This window comes from Vulpes vulpes, chromosome 9 (assembly GCF_048418805.1).
Source record: "Vulpes vulpes isolate BD-2025 chromosome 9, VulVul3, whole genome shotgun sequence".
Classification (NCBI taxonomy): Eukaryota; Metazoa; Chordata; class Mammalia; order Carnivora; family Canidae; genus Vulpes; species Vulpes vulpes.
The window spans coordinates 82,929,915-82,948,320 of record NC_132788.1 but is presented as its reverse complement, the minus strand read 5'-3'; the positions used below and the strand labels follow the sequence as shown (position 1 = coordinate 82,948,320).

The window sequence follows — 18,406 nt, the reverse complement described above, 5'->3', positions numbered from 1 at the left end:
AACCAACAACAAAATACCACTCAGACTACAGAGCTAAAATAAGTCAACAAAAAGCATCACAAAGGGGGAAGCTAAAGCATGTAAAGACTTTTAAACTCATTACACATGAAAATGTAAATCTGATTGCAAAATTATCTGCATCTTTAATCTAGAAGTTCATGATCATGCTGGAGGTAGGAGCCAAAATTTAATTTAAAGAGCAATTTTGGCCAATCACCCCCTATTTTCCTTAACAAAAGAGCAGGGAGGGAGAGAGAAATGACATGGCTGATATCCACAGAAGGCCAGAGGAAGGAAAAGCAGATGTGTTCACATCACTGACACACTCGGGTCTGGCTTGCAGAGGCTGGTTAGGCAACGCTGCCCTCCCTGGAATGGAGCTGGTTTATAATTAGTTTAGGCTGTGGAGGCCTGTATCATTAAAAAGATGACAACTGGACGCTTGCCACAATCAAGATAATGTTTCATAATCAAATTAACTCGGCTCAAGAGCTTGATTTGGAGCCTGTTTATGGCTAACCATCAAATGGCTTCCAGGGTACTTAGAGCATAAGATATGAAAAAGACACTAGGTAAGGAGCACATGAACATAAGAAGCATGTGACGATATGGCCATTTGTTGGCCACAGAGCATTCCTGATGGGGGCGGGGGGCAAGGGGACAGTGAGCACAGAAGGAAGGGATTAGAAAAACCCCCCTATCAATCCTCAAAGAACTGAATACATTTTTCACAAAATCATATTAAAGCCACATGCTTTAAACTGTATATGGTTACATACTTCAGCACAAGTATTCCATCAGATCCTAAGTTGCTCAAAAGCAGGAATCTTCCAGTCATATGTCTTTGCTGCACCATAACCTCATACATTGCTGGGAGCTATGTGTGGACCCAGAAAACCCTGTGTCTGTAGCATGCTGTTATAATAATTAGGAAAGGCCAACGTAGAAACATAGAAAATCTTTTTGATCTACTGGGAAGCAAAAATCATACATAGATGCATTGTGACCATGTATAAAAATAGGCATGTTTGAGGACAACTATAATGTTGATAATGTGCAAAGATGAAAACGGTAGTGTGGGATGTTAGAATTCTGCGTATGGTGGTGTTTTTCCTAAAACTGTCTAATGTCAAAGTGTCATCTTTTCCATTTCAAAAGCTATCAGTATCTTCATGTTGGAGGGAGGGAAGGTACCTGGCAGGCAATGAATCATTGGCATACAGGATAAGGTTCAAACTCCATGGCTTGGAGATCTGGTCCAGCCAGGAATGCCAGTTGCATATCCTGTCCCTCCTCCTTCCTTCTTCTCCACCAGACTTAATTACTTGTCTTTCCCAAAATGTATTATAGATCTCACTTTCCATTTTGTTCTTTCTTTTTTTCCCCCTGCACATATCATTCTCACTACCTGGAATACCCTTCCTCCCACCCATTCTTCAAGAGCTATATTCTATTCATTCTTCAGAAACAGCTGAAATGTCCCCTGACAAGGCATCCCTGATTCTCCACGCCCTACACCAATCTCATTTGTTTGCCCCACATCTGTGTTTCTAGAACAACTTATGCTTAGATCTCTCAGAGAGTCTGTCACACTATGTTCCATTCACTGGTTTACCACCTCTCTCTTCCACCAGCCTACACACCACCTACAGATAACGTAAAGGTACCTGGGGTCACAGAGGCCAATGGATGACCCAAGGTCCTACTTAACAAATTGTGAGTGTGGTCACTTCATCAAGACTTTTTTGGTTGCAAGTAATAGACATCCATTGAAACTACTTTGTGCTCCAAAAAGGGAATTTATTTGTAAGGAGACAAAGAAAAAGATACTTCTCAAAGCCCAGCCGTGGAAAGTGCAATCACTAAGGTCTGGACCCTGGAGCCAGAAAGCTTAGAGAATCAAGGCAGCTTGTCTCTTAATCAATCAGCTTGATTATCCTCCCTCTGCACCCCCTCCCACCTCACAGCCACTTAACCTGCATCTCTCATCTTTCCATAGGCCCGTTGTCTTTCTCCCTATTTCTCAGAATGACAGTTAGTATAGCGGCTGAAGGCCTGAGATCATACTACCTGGGTTCTTGCCTGGTCCTGCCACTACCCAACAATATGATCTTGGATAAATTAATTAACCTCTCTGTAACTCAGTTTCTTCTTCTATAAAATGGGAATAAGGAGATCTACCGTCACAGGGCTGCTATGAGGATGACGAAATTAATCCAAGACTGGCTTTCCATGATTCCCAAATTCACCTACGTATCCAGCGTAACTACAAATGCCTTAGTCCCAAATTCACCTTCTGGGAGAGACAATCTGGCCCATCTTGAGTGGGCTGTGCATCCTTGATCCATTCAGATATGGCCATGGAAGCCAAGTTACACAGTAAAACATGACTGCCATGGCTCACCCTTGAAGGTGAGAGTCAGGGCAGTTTTCAGAGAACAGGGCCATGGTCTAAGCCCACACCATAGGCAAAAGCCTACTCTAGCCACTCCTTTCCCCTCATCTGCCCACGCAGCCACATCTGTGGGCCTGCTTTGGATTACAGCCTGGGCACTTCCCCTCACGGCCTGCATGAGGCTCTCATCTACAACACATAGCTGCCTATCTGTCTGCAACGGCACCTAAGGGAGCTCCACACGCCAGCACTTAATAAAGCTTAATGGTGATGATGGTGACACTGACAAGAGTGACGGTGGCACAACAGGCCACACCACAGGCTGCTATTGCTTCCCTGCAGTTTGCTGCTGGGCCCCGTGGCTTGAAGTGGAAGCCAGCACATCCTTCTAACTCGGCTAATGTGGCTCGACTCTGGGGCCACCCCTCATCAGCTCCTATCCAGCTGCTAGTTAGGTAGATTTATACCCCACTAAATCTATTGTCACACAGGGATTCCTTCCTTGCAGCCAGGCCTTAAAGAACCTAGGCAAGGCCTCCAAAGACAATTAACCATTTGATTCAAAGTATGCTGTTGCCACTCCAGAATTTCCAAGTAAATGAGGTCTGCCTGGGGAAACTGCATCTTTGAAACAGAAAAATAGTCACCACAGCCTTGGGCTCTAACCTAGCCCATAAAGTCCCTCTGGCAGCTCTGTATCAAATTTTTGCTATCCTAGTAAAATCTCCCCAACAAAAACTAGATTTGTAAACCAGCACGTCTTTAAAGTCCCTTCACAACATGTTAGCTCCTGCAGTTTTCAAAACAGCCCTGGTGGGTAGGTATTGCTGACATCATTTCACAGAAGAAACTGAGGCTCAGAAAGCTTATGACAGTTGCCTAGGATCATGCAAGCTGAAAGCAACAGACCCCTAATTAAACCCAAATCAGCTAGCTCCTTGCCCATGGTGCTTCTTCTACCATACCATTGCCTGCTGTCACTTGCTTTCCTGATTTCAAACCAAGAATCAACATCTCTAAACTGTTTGTGTGGACACATTTGAGCACCGGTGCTCTGTGGCAGTGCCAGATAAGGTAAGCTCTGTACCCACCCAACCAGAATACTAATCAGATTCACATAATTAGCTTTCATATAAGATTTCATTGGAAAAAATGAAGGAGCATACCTTATTTCTTTCACCATCACCACTTCCAACATCATCACATTTATTTGGCACTCCCTGGATATCAGACACTACGCCAAGTGTTTTACAAGTGCTATCTCAGGTAACTCTCACAGTGATGAGATACTTTTATTACCTCCTCATTTTACATATTAAGAAACTGAGGCACCCAAAGCCATTAGCCTTGCCCAAGGTCACTACCATGTAGCAAGTAGCCAGATAGATATTTGAAGCAAGAACTCATTCTAGACCTTAAGTCGCCATTTCTAGTGTTTCAAGAAACCAATTCCAGGACTAGTATCAAGATCTTAATACTACTCTCTTTCATAAAAATATTCTGCCTTTGAATTTCTAGCTTGCAATGATAAGTAAAATACACTAGAGTAACTACCTCCAAACATTTCCAGAAGCAGGCAGGAAAATAAATAAATAGCCAAGGTTTCTCTGAAGAATTTGAATAGAAGGGTATGCATTTAATAGACATTACAATAAATTCTGCTCATAGCATGCAGAACAGTCTCACTTGCAAATGGTGAAAACCCCAGCTCATGTGTACGTGGCTTCATAATCATCAAGTAAGGTTGCGGTATATACATACATACAACTTTAAGGAATGCTGGTACTTTAAGTGGATTTGAAGAGCAAGAACAGCCTAAAATCAGCCACCATCACTGAATACAGTCACTGGAAGGCCCGGAATTCACTTTAGAAAATTCATCTAAAAAAGGACTCAGAAAATGGCAATGTTCACTCATGAAATCAAAGACAACCTAAATATTCAACTCATCACCACCTATGAGGTTAAAGACCTTTAATGTCTCTTTGTACAAGACAATGATTGGTGGCGGAGTGTAAGGGGCAAGAGCACCTTGGGGACAACTATCTCTGGGTGGGAGTCCTGACTATGTCATTTACCAGCCCTGTAGCTTTAGGCAAGGTGCCTAAACACACTAACTGGTTTGGTTATCCATAAATTTGAGTAAAAGTGGCACCTATTTGATGGGATTTCTATGCTTAATAAACAACTATCAAGATGATGATACTGGTGATAATGATGATGATGACAGCAGCAAAGATGATCATCCGACTGCTTTTACTCCTGGCAAAATGAGTAGATGGGAAATGGGCAAGTTCAGCACAAAAAGAACAATCTTCCTTTTTCTCTTTCCTGTTTTTGTTTGGAAATTCTTTGCACTGTTCATCTCTGTTCAAAACCTGATTTCCTCTTGAGAGTCCCTTCATAGCTTCTGTTAGCAGAGAAAGGCATGTTTCTTCTCTTTCCCAACTGGGTGAGAGCTGAGGACTTTGCCACTTGATATAAGGTCACTCTCTTCTTTATATATAATTGTAACCAATGACAGCTGGCTTGTTTTGCAAATTTTCACAACAGGACCCAAAGTACAAGGCTCACTAACATTTGAAAATGTTACAATTGGGGCCTTTGGCTGGTTCTATTAGTAGAACATGCTCTTGATCTTGGGGTTGGGAGTTTGAGCCCCACATTGGATGTGGAGATTACTTAAAAACAAAGTATTCACAATGTAAACACTGGAGCCATCTAGTTCAGTGCTATTATCACTTAGGTGACTATGAGGAAGAGGAAGGGAAGAGAATGAGCATTTTGAACACACCAACAGTATACCAGGCAGAGAACTGGAGCATCAGATACAGTTGTAGGTAATTGAATGCATAATCCAAATTTAGGTGAAATAAGCATGAGAAAATGTATAGAATAAGTAAGGAGATATTTTCTTCTACTGCCCTTATCAAAGAATATCTGATGTTTGCAATAGCAGATGAGGGTGTATATATAAGCAGTACTGAACACATCATCCTCTCTGCTGCTACTAAGGATGTAAAAGAACTATAAAGAAAATCTTTGATCATAATCAAAGGGAGGGGCAAATTCCGTGAGGGCAGGAACCATCTGCGTCCTAGTAACCAAGGCATCCCCAGCACCTAGAACAGAGTTTGAGCAGTAGAAAGTGTACAAAGTGCTGGATAAATTAAAGTATGCATGGATTCTCCCAGTATGTGACTGCAATCAAAGTCCAAAGCTGGTAGGTTTCAATGTCTTCTTCCTTATTCATCTAGAAGAATGCCCTACCTTGTTAGCCATCACCACCATTGACAATAATGAAAACATAAGTTCATAACAAAATAATATTTTAAAAATACATAGCATAGTAGGTCATTAAAAATAGACTAGGGAGTATTTTACATTGAGACACTAGGGAACATCATTACTTTGAAATGTCACTTTCTGCTTTAATTAGTACGCTCTAATGATAAGTATATGTCATTCTAATCTAATGAAAGTCTTGAATGCTTATGGAATCTGGGTCACAGCCCTCTCTGGGAGGTACACGGATGTACAAAGAACAAACAGAATGCATGTGTTGATGTCAACCAGCTTACTTATCTTTATTAATATAATTGCCAAAGTTTCAAGTTTTAAAAATCTGAGAATGAATCTGTCCACCACACTGAGCACTCCCAGCATAGCAATTTGATCTCCGTTCACATCTCTCAAGACTAAGACAGCCTAAGCTGTTTTAGTAAGGGCCACGTGAAATTCCCAGATTCTTGGAGGTATTCAGAACAGGACCACCTGCTCAGAGGCATATTTTTAATAAAGACGACAATAGTTCTGCTTCTGCACTGGGAAATTTATAAGGCTGTCTTTGCTTCCTTCCACCTATTAGGGCACTTTACCCAAGTACAGTGTGCTCACTCGTCAAAGCTTCAAAGACCCCAATAATGGACTTCTCCTTTTCAAAGATAAGTTTTAGTTGTTGCTCCTTTCATTTAGCAGTTAGAATATAAAAGAACCAAGAGGGATACCGACAAATACCTCTGATCTGCTTGTTGTGACAATGTCAGATAAAGAAATTCTGTAGCCTGGAGAGATATTTGATTCTTTCATTTGAATGTCAATACCAAACACCTCTCCCAGCCATTCCACCAAAAGCCTGAAGAATGTATCTCAGAAACAGAACACAGGAAGCTATTGCGCGTGGATGTGGCTTCAAGTTCCTTTTTACAGCTTCTGGCCAAAAAAGGAAGAAAGAAAGAAAATCAAGGACTGATGTCCTCTGCTTCATGTTCTCCAGATTCTGTCAAAAATGGAGGTCATTTATAGTTTCATCAATTGAGTGACCCACAGTGGACTCCAGCTTTCTCAGGATTGTAATGGCAATGTCAGTTCTCAAAAGCACTCAAGCAAGTTACTAAGCTTTTAACCAGCTCCTTGCAATAGCTTGCTTGGTTACCCAGGGCTTCATTCTGGTGCAAATCTGCAACCCTGTGGAGACGACAGTTCAGCCTGGCCCCACCAGGGTCTCTCATTTACTATTCAGGTTTCATGCAGATCAGCTCATTCACACATCTGCAATGACCAATCCACCTCCAGCAACTCAGCACCCTCACAATTGCAAAGCAATTTCTCAGGGAGGGGGGGGGGGGAGTGAAAGCTTCACTCGCTTTTCACAGAAATGGCTCATGTAGATATTATCTTAAAATACCTTCTCTTTAAAAATTTTTTATTTTAAACTGAGAATTACATGCTGTGCTGAAATAGAATGGTGGTGGGTTCTGATTATATCTTTTTTTTCCCATTTCAGTTTCACTCTTAGCATAGAAAATACCAGGTTGCTCTCTTCTGCTCTCCTTTTTCTCCCTGATATTAAAAGTTTAATCTGCTGAGTCAAAAGCAGCTTTAGTATTAAACTTTCATCTTGTATCTCCCCCCTCCCCCAATACCTAAGAACAATGTGATTTTACATCAATTCCCACTATGGATGTGCTCCTGAGAACTGCATGCTAAATAAATCAAGGCAACTGGTGTGTTTGAATGGGACTCCAATCACTGAAGTGGGAAAAAGATACCTGGGTTTCCTAACCAGCTGTGATTACCTTTCCTTCTCTTTTATTTTTAATGTATTTATTTTAAGTGGGTTCCATGCTCAACATGAAACTCTTGACCCTGAGATCTAGAGTTACAAGCTCTACCAACTGACCCAGCCAGGCCCTCTTCCTTTTGTCCTCCTTTAAAGAACAGGCAAGAGATTTTCCAGTCCATCTATGACATTCTTGTATTATGCTTCAATACCTTATTGGGTGACAATATGAAAAGTTCTGCAACCATAAAAAAATGATTTCTACAAAAATGACAATGAGGGAATCCCTGGGTGGTTCAGTGGTTTAGCACCTGCATTCAGCCCAGGGCATGATCCTGGAGTCCGGGGATCAAGTTCCACATCGGGCTCCCTGCATGGAGCCTGCTTCTCCCTCTGCTTGTGTTTCTGCCTCTCTCTCTCTCTCTCTCTCTCTCTATGTCTCTCATGAATAAATAAATAAAATCTTTTTTTTAATGACAATGAAAAATAATGTTTATAACATTTAAATCTCTTTCAAATGAAAAATTATCCCACAAAGTTTCTATAAATTACCTTGTTTTCACTAGGATTTTCTTAAAACATGCCATATCAAAAAGGGTGATCCAAATATACTGGAGTAATTGTTAACATTTAAAATTAGGCTGTTAAAAAATAAGAAATTGTTTTAAAATAATACAATCAGGCTATTGGCCTTTAAAAGCCATATTCAGGACGCCTGGGTGGCTCAGTGGTTGAGCATATGCCTTTGGCTCAGGGTGTAATCCCAGGATCCAGGATGGTGTTCCACATCCGGCTCCTTGTGGGGAGCCTGCTTCTTCCTCTGCCTGTGTCTCTGCCTCTCCCTCTCTGTCTCTCATGAATAAGTAAATAAAATCTTTTAAAAGAGGAAAGAAAGAAAGAAAGAAAGAAAGAAAGAAAGAAAGAAAGAAAGAAAGAAAGAAAGAAAGAAAGGAAGGAAGGAAGAATTGATATCCGAGGCATAGCACACGCAAAAAGGCAAAATATTAACTACATCTATTAAAGTGAAATGTCCAGAATAGACAAATCCATAGAGTAGGTTTCCATTTCATATCAATGGAATCATATAGCATGTGGCTTTTGTGACTGGCTTTTCTCACTTAGCATATTTTCAAGGTAAATTCATGTTGTAGCATGTATCAATACTTAATTCTTTTTTAAGAATGAATAACATTCCTCTGTATGGATATACCACATTTGTTTCCTTTCATTGTAATTGGACATTTGGATTCTTTCTACTTTTTTTTTTTGGCTATTATGAATAATGCTGTATGAACATTAATGTATACGGTTTTGTGTAGGTATATGTTTTCAGTTCTCTTGGGTATAGCAAGAATTGCAAATGACCTAGGAGTAGAATTGCTGGGTCATTTTATAATTCTATGTTTAACCTTTTGGGAATGATAAACAATTTTCCAAAGTGGCCATATCACTTTACAATCCTACCAACAACACATGAAAGTTCTAATTTCTCCATATTCTCACCAAAATTTGCCATTGTTATTTTTATGCTAGCTGTTTTGGTGCACATAAAAGTGGTATTTATATTTTTATCTTATTTTTTTTTTTACGATTTTATTTATTCATGAGAGAGAGAGAGAGAGGCACAGAGACACAGGCAGAGGGAGAAGCAGGCCCCATGCAGGGAGCCCGACGTGGGACTCGATCCTGGGTCCCCAGGATCACACCCTGGGCTGAAGGCAGTGCTAAACTGCTGAGCTACCCGGGCTGCCCTAAAAGGTACTTAATTATGGTTTTCATTTGATTTGCTTTCCTCAATGATGAAAATTGTTGGGGATCTTTTCACGTGCTTATTAACCATTTGTATACCTTCTTCAGAAAAATGTTTCATCAGGTCCTTCGCCCATTTTTCAATTGGATTATTTGTCTTTCTATTCTGGAGCTGTAAGAGTTTTTATGCATGTACACAAAGTCAAATATATGATTATCAAATATATGATTTTCTTTCATCCATGGGCCATTTTTTCAATTGCTTGATGGTGTCCTCTGACAAGAGTTTTAATTTCAATGAAATCAAATTATTGATTTTGTATTTTGTTATCTGTGCTTTTGGTGTTAGATCTAAGGAACCTAACCTAAGGTCACAAAAATTAACTCTTATTTTATCCTAGGAGCTTTATAATATTAGCGCTTACATTTAGGTCTGTGATGCATTTTGACTAACTGTGAGGTAGAAGTCTAAATTCATTTTTTTGCATGTGTATATCCAGTTGTCCTGTCAACACTTGTTGAAAAGACAAGTTTCCCCCATTGAACTGTCTTGGCACTCTTGTCAAAAAGCAAATTACCATAAACATGAGGGTTTATTTCTGGACTCTCAATTCTATTCTGTTGATTTGTTCTTACATTAGTATCACATAAACTTGATTACTACAGTTTTCTAGTAAGTTCTGAAGTCAGGTAATGAGAGTCCTACAACTTTCTTCTTCTTTCTCAAGATTGTTTTGGGTATTCTGAATCCCTTGCAGTTCTATATGAATTTTAGGATCACTTTGTTCACTTCCAAAGAAAAAAAAACACCTGGGACTTTAAAAAGGATTATGTTGAGGATGTGGATTATTTGGAACATTATGGGAATCTCAGCAATGTTAAGTTTTCTGATCCATACATATAGGAAATCTTTCCATTTATTCATTCTTTAATCCCTTTCAACAATATTTTACAGTTTTTATAGTGTATCAGTCTTGTACTTCCTGTGTCATGTTTATTTCTATGCAATTTTTTTTGCTACTATTATAAGTGGGATTGTTTTCATAGTATCATTTCGAGATTTTTCATTGCCAGTGTACAGAAATAAAATTGATTTTTGTATATTGATCTTATATCTTGCCACATTGCTGAACTCATTTATTAGTTCTAATAGTTTTTTAGTGGATTTGCCAATGCACTTTTAACTTAAACTTTTAAATTATTTTGACCCCCACTATACTTCCAAACATTAGTGTATGCTACTCTTATGCAACAATTATCTTCAATATTGAGCAATTAAATTTTGTCTGCTCCCAGCTCTCATGGCAGCCCCTTCAATTAACCCCTTAGCCTAATGACCACTCTACTCTCCATAGGAAAGTGGAAAGAACATCAACAAGAAAAATTACTTCTTCCTTAATTCTTTCTATTTCTAGAAGTTAGTAAAACCATTCAGAATAGTAAAAGTAAACATGCTAAGCTACTAAAACTCTTCTGCCCAGCATTACTTTGCTAAAATGAAGTCAAGCAAAACGTAACCAAAAGTGGATTTTGACATTTCATATTTTGTTGAATACTGCTAGGGTGCTGGCAATCACTGTCTCTTACATACAAATTAACAGCCTACCATCTGTCAAGTGTTGGGATAATCACAGGGTTTAGTGCACAATATGGTTATTAGAATATGACCTGACAAAAAGGAAAAGAACACAACCTAATTTGGACTATAAAATCTATGATCTCACTTGCAAATGACAGTTTGACAAGCTATTATTCTGCATTTTGGCTTCTACAGTAAAAGCAGTTTTATGCATACGTAATTCTATTAGTTATACAGGCAACAGCCTGTGGAAGATTGCTTTAAACTATAAAATCAATTTGGTCATACAGTATTTTTTAACTAATTCTTAGACAAATATTTGCACCACGAATAAGTGGGAATGTAATGATCTGAGCCTTCACATTTCCAAGTAAAGCACCGATCATTTGGCAAAAATGTCTTTGTGATATTGCTGCCAGCGATTCCACAGAATTCTTCAGGGCATATGCAAAGAAAGGGTTGTAGGAACTTATTAAAACCATTCACGTGAACATACATCAAAGTCAAAAAGTTGACAGTTTTGAAAAGTGTAATATATGAAACACTTTGGTATAGAATTTACTTCATCCCCAACAGTGACATCTGCTAATGAGCATCATTAATATTGCCTACTTTTATTTATCCTAATGCCTCATGGGTGCTATCTTTATGTACATTCCTCTGTAACACCTTTTGTTTTCATCCAGGGGGAAAAAATCCATACTGACAGCTGCCTCTAATAAAGATGATTCCAACAAAACTCTTCTCTTCTGGTTACAGAGAGAATATAGAGTGCCAAGTTCTTTTTATGGTTGTTTTCTGCCTCTCAAAACAGTGCATAAATGTGTAGTGTTCCTGAAGGTTATTTAAGGGTACACCCATTGTGTCTAAAACACATGCTTAAGAGAGAAATGCATTAATTAAGTCTCAAGGCAAAATGTTCTGTTGAGGTGACAAAACAAAACAGATTTTTTAATATTAGCAATTATATTACCTGGGGAGCTTAAGTGAGATAATAACTATATAATACATTAAGCAACTCACAGTGCAAATTATGTTGCTTTGTTTTAAACTGCACATCTTTCCCATTATTTTCACACTTGTTTCCTTTCACAGTAGAGAAAAATGATGTATTTTTCTGTCATGTTGGCTCAATATAAGGTGAGTCAGGGTGCCAAGGCTCTTCCACAAAGGATCTTGGGATCCAATTTTAATATGCTGAAATATGAATTTTAAGAACAGTGTGTGATGAATTGTAAGGCTGCACAATACCCCCAAATTTTGTAACACCGAGTCCTTCATGGCTATTCTCTGAAGACTAGAAAAAAATTGATTAAAATTTGAAGAACTTTAAATATATAAAAGCATATAAAATATTATTTACATCCATGAGTTTAGAATGATTCATCTATGGCAGCAACCCTGCTTACAAGTACAATATAAGATCAGTGAACAGAAAAACATAAACAAAAAGATACAGAGAATCGGGGAAATTTATTATTCATTTACAGAAGAGCCAGTGCTTTTTTTCCCTTTAGAAAAGAAAAAATTAAAAAAAAAAAAAAGAAAGAAAGAAAGAAAGAAAAGAAAAAATTTAAAAATCCCAGGTTCAGGGCAGCTGGGTGACTCAGTGGTTGAGCATCTGCCTTCAGCTCAAGGCATGATCCCGGGGTCCCAGAATCGAGTTCTGTATCAGGCTCCCCACAGAGAGCCTGCATCCCCCTCTGCCTATGTCTCTTCCTATGTCTCTCGTGAATAAAATATTTAAAATAATAATAAACAAAATAAAATAATAAAGTAAAATTAATAAAATAAAAAATCCCAGGTTCTTCCTAGCTACCTCTGCTCTTATCACTTAGTATATTTATGAAACTTTTTTTTTTTTTAATGTGAAGGCTATCTGTCATGGATGTGACTTCATAAATGAACAAAAAGTGCCCTCTGGAAATCCTTTTCTCTCAGAAAGAATTATTCCCAAACTTGGAAGTCCAGTTTAATCCAAGCATTAAATACATCAAAAAGAGAGAAAGAGGGGAGTAAAGAGGGATAGAGGGAAGAAAAGGGGCAGTGTGGGGGGGAAATCAATGCCTGGTCAAAAGACAGGAAAAAATTAACCAAATTATTTATGTGATGAGACTATGAATAATTTAATGTCTTTGGACTTTTATTCACTTTTCTAAACAAACACACATTGCTTTTTAATGAAAAAGCAACTTTATATGTACTTTTCTTCTCTGTTCTTTAGAGGAATGATTTACATACAATAGAATATGCAAATCTTAAGTCTACAGCTCCTTGACATCTTCATATGTATAAGCTCAAGGATCCTCCACAAAAACAAGACATAAATTTATTTCCAGAAAGTTCCCTTGTGATCTTTTCCAGGCAATAGCTTTCCATCCTTCCATGTTTCTATCTTCTATCACCATTGATTCATTAAGTCTGGTTCCTGAGTTTTATATAAGTAGAATCACACAGTGTAGACTCTTCTGAAGTTTGTGGCTTCTTTTGTCAACATAATGTTTTTGAGATGCACTCATACTGTTGTATATATCAGTTGTTACCCTTTATTGCTGAGTAGTAACCCATTGTATGACTACACACCACAATTGTTTACTTGTTCACCCACTGAGAGACATTGGATTTTCTCACATCTTGGGCTATTATGATAAGCTGCTATGAACATCCTTGTGCAAGTCTTTTTTTGTAGGCACATATACTATTTTATCTCAGATTAAATCTTACAAAAGAAATATATGACATAAAATTTTTAATTTTAAAGTGAGATCTAGTATTTTTTTATGGCCATTGTATTTTAAACTAAAAGAAAATACTTAAAAATCAGAACTTCACAGTTTCAATCTAAGAGAAAGGGAATGTACAAAATTCAAAGCATAAATTTGTAACAATTTTATGCTCCCAGATGCAGAGTTCAAACCAAGATAAAAGAATTATAAACCTCGCTGGGACCCTAGAAAACTACTTATTGCTCCTACTCCTGAATCTTCGTTGCTTCCAATGGAAAGATTTCCAAAGGGATGAAATTTGCCATAGGAACATGATTTCAATTTTTAGTTTTAACAATTAAAAAAAACTTCCCTCTAACTGAAAGAATAATGGAGAAAGAAGTATAATTATAAAGTTAAAAGTAAACCTATCAAATAATCAAGAGGCCAATATGTCAGGGCTGAAAGGTCATCACCATTCAGGGAAAAAAGTTAGGGAACTGAGAAACCACTGAAATGGGACCAGTGGATGTGGAGTCATAGATGATATGTCCATGGTATCTAGCCTATGCTAGGGAAAAGAAGGGTTTTCTCTAGGGATGATGACAAATACAATCTTGTCATCATGTTGCTAAGAATCACAGATAGGATGGCTATAAATTATCCTCCAGACTGAAAAACTTTGAGACTAAAAGGGGTGCTAAAAATAAATATTATTTAATTTTTTAAAAAGATTTTATGATATTTATTTATTTATTTATTTATTTATTTATTTATTTATTTATTTATTTTAGAGATAGAGAGATTGCAAGCAGGGCGAGACACAGAGGGAGAAGGAGAGAAAGAATATCAAGCAAACTCTGCACTGGCCACAGAGCCCATGTGAGGTTCAATCTCACAACCCTGAGATCACGACCAGAGTCAAAATCAAGAGTCAGAGGCCTAACCAAATGAGCCACCCAGGCACCCCAATATTACTTAATTTTTAAAATATTTACTTGCTCATTTACAAATTGGATTTTATTATAATGGAAGACATTTTAAAAATAGTCCTATTCCAAAATAGTTTCCAAAAATAAAATTATTTTTATTTAAAATATGGACGTGTGTTTTTGTGTGTTTGCATGTGTGTGTGTATGTGTGTGTGTGTGTGTGTGTGTGTGTCATACGGGAGGAAAAATCCTCCTTTCTTCCTCCACCTTCTTTGGGTGTCTAGGCCTAAGAATTAAACTTCTGTAAAATAGATTGACAAGAGAAAATAAAACTTCAATAAAATATAAACTTCAGTGACTTTTTACATGTTTATGAGAGCCTTTACAAGAGAATAAAGACCCAAAGAAGTTACCAGAGAGGAAACTTTTATCTTTTAGATGAAGAAACAATAAATATGTGAAGAATTGATATGACAAAAGGGTTTGGCCTACAGGTCGTAAATCGTGAAGAAGTAACTAGGAAAATACGGGTTATGTCTTAACAAGATTTGCTAATATAGCCTTCTTGGCCCTAAGTTCCCTATAGATAATCATAAGGATCCCTGTACCCATGTTGTACAGAATAGATACCTTTTATAGCAGAGATGATCTCCTACTTTCAGGACTAAAGAGGGTCAGAGTATCCCCCTTGCTGGCAATTTATTAAAGTATCTTTAATTCAAAATAGTCAATATGCCAAAGTGACATATTTTAGGGTGATGATCCCCCTTGCTGGCAATTTATTAAAGTATCTTTAATTCAAAATAGTCAATATGCCAAAGTGACATATTTTGGGGTGATGATCTGAACCCCCGCTATCTGCATATTCAGGATAAATGCTAACCTAGACAAGATGCAGAGACAACTGATATAAACTGAGACTCTCCCAAGTAAACTAAGACTCTAGTCCTAGCCAAGTGGGTACTCTTTATCTAGTGAGGTGTCACCTCCAACCCTCTCCAGTGGACTGAACAAGGTAACTAAATGGAACCTAAGGAGCTAAGGTCTTTTTGTGCATTCAGTAAATGAGTTGTGAAAGTCTTTGGTGTGTTTGCCATTGTCCCAGACATAGGGAATACAATGGTAAATGGTTCAACCATCTCTGGACTTATGGGACCTTCAATTTGCCAGAGAACAAGAGGCAAGGATCAAATTATTAAAAGTGTGCTGTAAAGAGGCAAAATGCAGAGCCCTCTGAAAGCTTTTACATTGGTAGTTCTCATTGGGGTGGATATCGTCCTCTAAGGTGATTTTTTTGGAATTGTGAGGGGCTATCTCACCAATGGGGAGTGTGACTCTCTGAAGGTCTCCAGGGATGCTAGATGTACAAGATAGACCCACACAATGAAAAATGGTTTCCTGTGCCTCATGACTTTCACATGTCCCACCAGACACTCACACAGGTAGAAGAAAAACAATTTATGATTATCTGCTTTATATATTTTTTGCACGTTTTTAATTTTCACTGAATTTTTCAGGCATGAAACTGACATGCATACCAAAGGAAGACTGTACTTTTTGTTCAACCCTTTACCAATTGTTCACTATTTCAGAAAAATCACAACACTGACAGCAGCAGGGCTTATGAGACTCAGTCTACCAATATAAAACACAATGGCATTAGGGATCCCTGGGTGGTGCAGCGGTTTGGCGCCTGCCTTTGGCCCAGGGCACGATCCTGGAGACCCGGGATCGAATCCCACGTCGGGCTCCCAGTGCATGGAACCTGCTTCTCCCTCTGCCTGTGTCTCTGCCTCTGTGTGTGTGTGTGTGTGTGTGTGACTATCATAAATAAATAAATAAATAAATAAATAAATAACCACAATGGCATTAGTCTGCATTCGTATCTGTCCCATGCATATATGTAAGAGAAAAATAGGCAAAGCAGCAAATAGTATTAAGTTGGCTATGACCCATTACACCTGGGGATATTCCAAAATGTATTCATTGAGAGTATCTTTAAATATTTCATTTTATTGGCATAATATATACCTTTTAAAAATTCTGCAGCATGGTGATAAAAAAAATCTGTATTGTAAAAATTACTGATTAAAATTATTTACTTACTTTGGATTTGCCTCTTGTTTCTCCGTCTTACACTGAAACTGTCCCTAGAGGTCTCCCACACAACTTCTTTATGACTTTTTATATTACTGTTTCTTTTTCCGATCCATTTCCTATTCCCTGTTGCCTACTGACAGGCTTTTTAAGAACTAGAGACCAAATATATGCCACAAGCTGAGGAAGGATTTCAATATTAGAGGTATTCTTGTGATTCTTCTATACTCCTTGGTCTCTCATCATAACATAATTATTTTGCAACTTGCCGTACAAATAAGTCCAACTAATTTCCAGGAAGGCCAGACTTGCTTATGGTCTCTACCTCAAAGCTGTGTAATTAATCTCAGCATGTGAGCCCTACTTCAACTACATTTATTTCCCTCTTTTTCTCATCACATGTCATTCTTTCTCCCAAAACTAGTTTTTATTCTAGTGTTCCCACACCTCTCTTCTTCCATTTCTGTACTTCTTCCACAGAATAGCTTCTAAATCTTCTCTTAGATCCAATTTTATTCAGATCAAGTAGATAAAGCAATCAACTGATTCACGTCTTCAAGTGGAGCTGTGCTTTGCCATTTAAACCAAAATATTTTGTTTATTGTAACTCACTTCCCTTTTCTCTTTCCTTTACCATACTAGTTAAAGCATTATACCAATTTTTAAAAGTATGTGGGGAGTGGGTATAGGTAATATTATCAAATGTATTTCATTCTATGATATAAAGAGAACATAAACTGTTTTTTTTTATAAAAGGAAGGCACTCATCTGATGAGATTAAATAGTTGAGTGGTAGTTGCTTAAGCTAAAACTCAGAAGATAAGGAAGAGTTAGCTAAGTAGAGAAGGGATCGGGCGAGATAGGAAGAGAGGCCAAATTCTCAAAACCAGAATCCTCCTCTTGTAAAGAACACTGAAAGAATAGACAGTTTTTTACTTGAGCTCAGAGAAATCTGCTACTAAAAGGTAGTGAGTGAACCAATTAAGGCACAGAGTTTTGTTGAGTAAAGGGCTAACTTTTCCATTTTAATAAACTCAAGTGTTTTAAGATGTGTATTAAAAGAATACTAGTTTCCACATAGTGTCATGAGACAAAGTTTCCTTTTAAAATAAATTTAAGAAAAAAATAAGTAAATTTTTCTCTTTTAGTAGTATCAGTACAGGTAGGGGTACCTGAGTGGCTCAGTAGGTTAAGCATCTGACTCTTGACTTTCACTCAGGTCATGATCTCAGGATCCTGTAGGACTGAGTACCACATGGGGCTCCCCGCTCAACACGGAGTCTGCTGGAGATTCTCTTTCTCCCTCTCCTCATCTCCCCACTCTTTCTCCCTCTCTTCTCTCTCTCTCTCAAAAAAAAAAATCTTAAAAAAATGATTTTCACCTAAGTTTCCAAAATATATATATTAGTACAGGGAGAACAAGAATATGGTAAATATATAGCTCCTATTGAATAACTGAATTTGGATATGCTCTGAGCCATAGCATGGAGGTTGGCAGTGGAGGAGAAGCTCTGAGATGAGATGGATGAAGGAAGTAAGTGCCAGGTCAGGCAAAGTTCTGTAAACTGCTGTAATGTTTCAGGACTCTATCTTAGAAGCAACAGAAGGTCATTAAAGGATTTTGAACAGAAGAATGACAAGATTGTATCTGTGCTTTCATAAGATCAGTATGGCGTCAATATAGGATCGGAAATAGGTAGGCCAGTTAGACAGCTGTTCCAGTGGTCTAAATAAAAGACAGTGGTGGCCTAAAGTCAGGTGACAGTAACAGAGATGAGGGGAATTTGAGATATAACATATATCTTGGAATCTAAAATGTCGTAAATTGAAATATGCCACTGGCTTTTCAGAGAACATGAAGAAATATAATACTAAAGGAACATATCA

At 37.9% G+C, this 18,406-nt stretch overlaps 1 long non-coding RNA gene across 1 annotated transcript in view; it reads right to left on the bottom strand.

The window, feature by feature from the left end:
• LOC140593924 (uncharacterized) overlaps positions 1 to 18,406 on the bottom strand; it is a 268,532-nt gene that overhangs the window by 172,664 nt on the left and 77,462 nt on the right. The window lies entirely within an intron of this gene.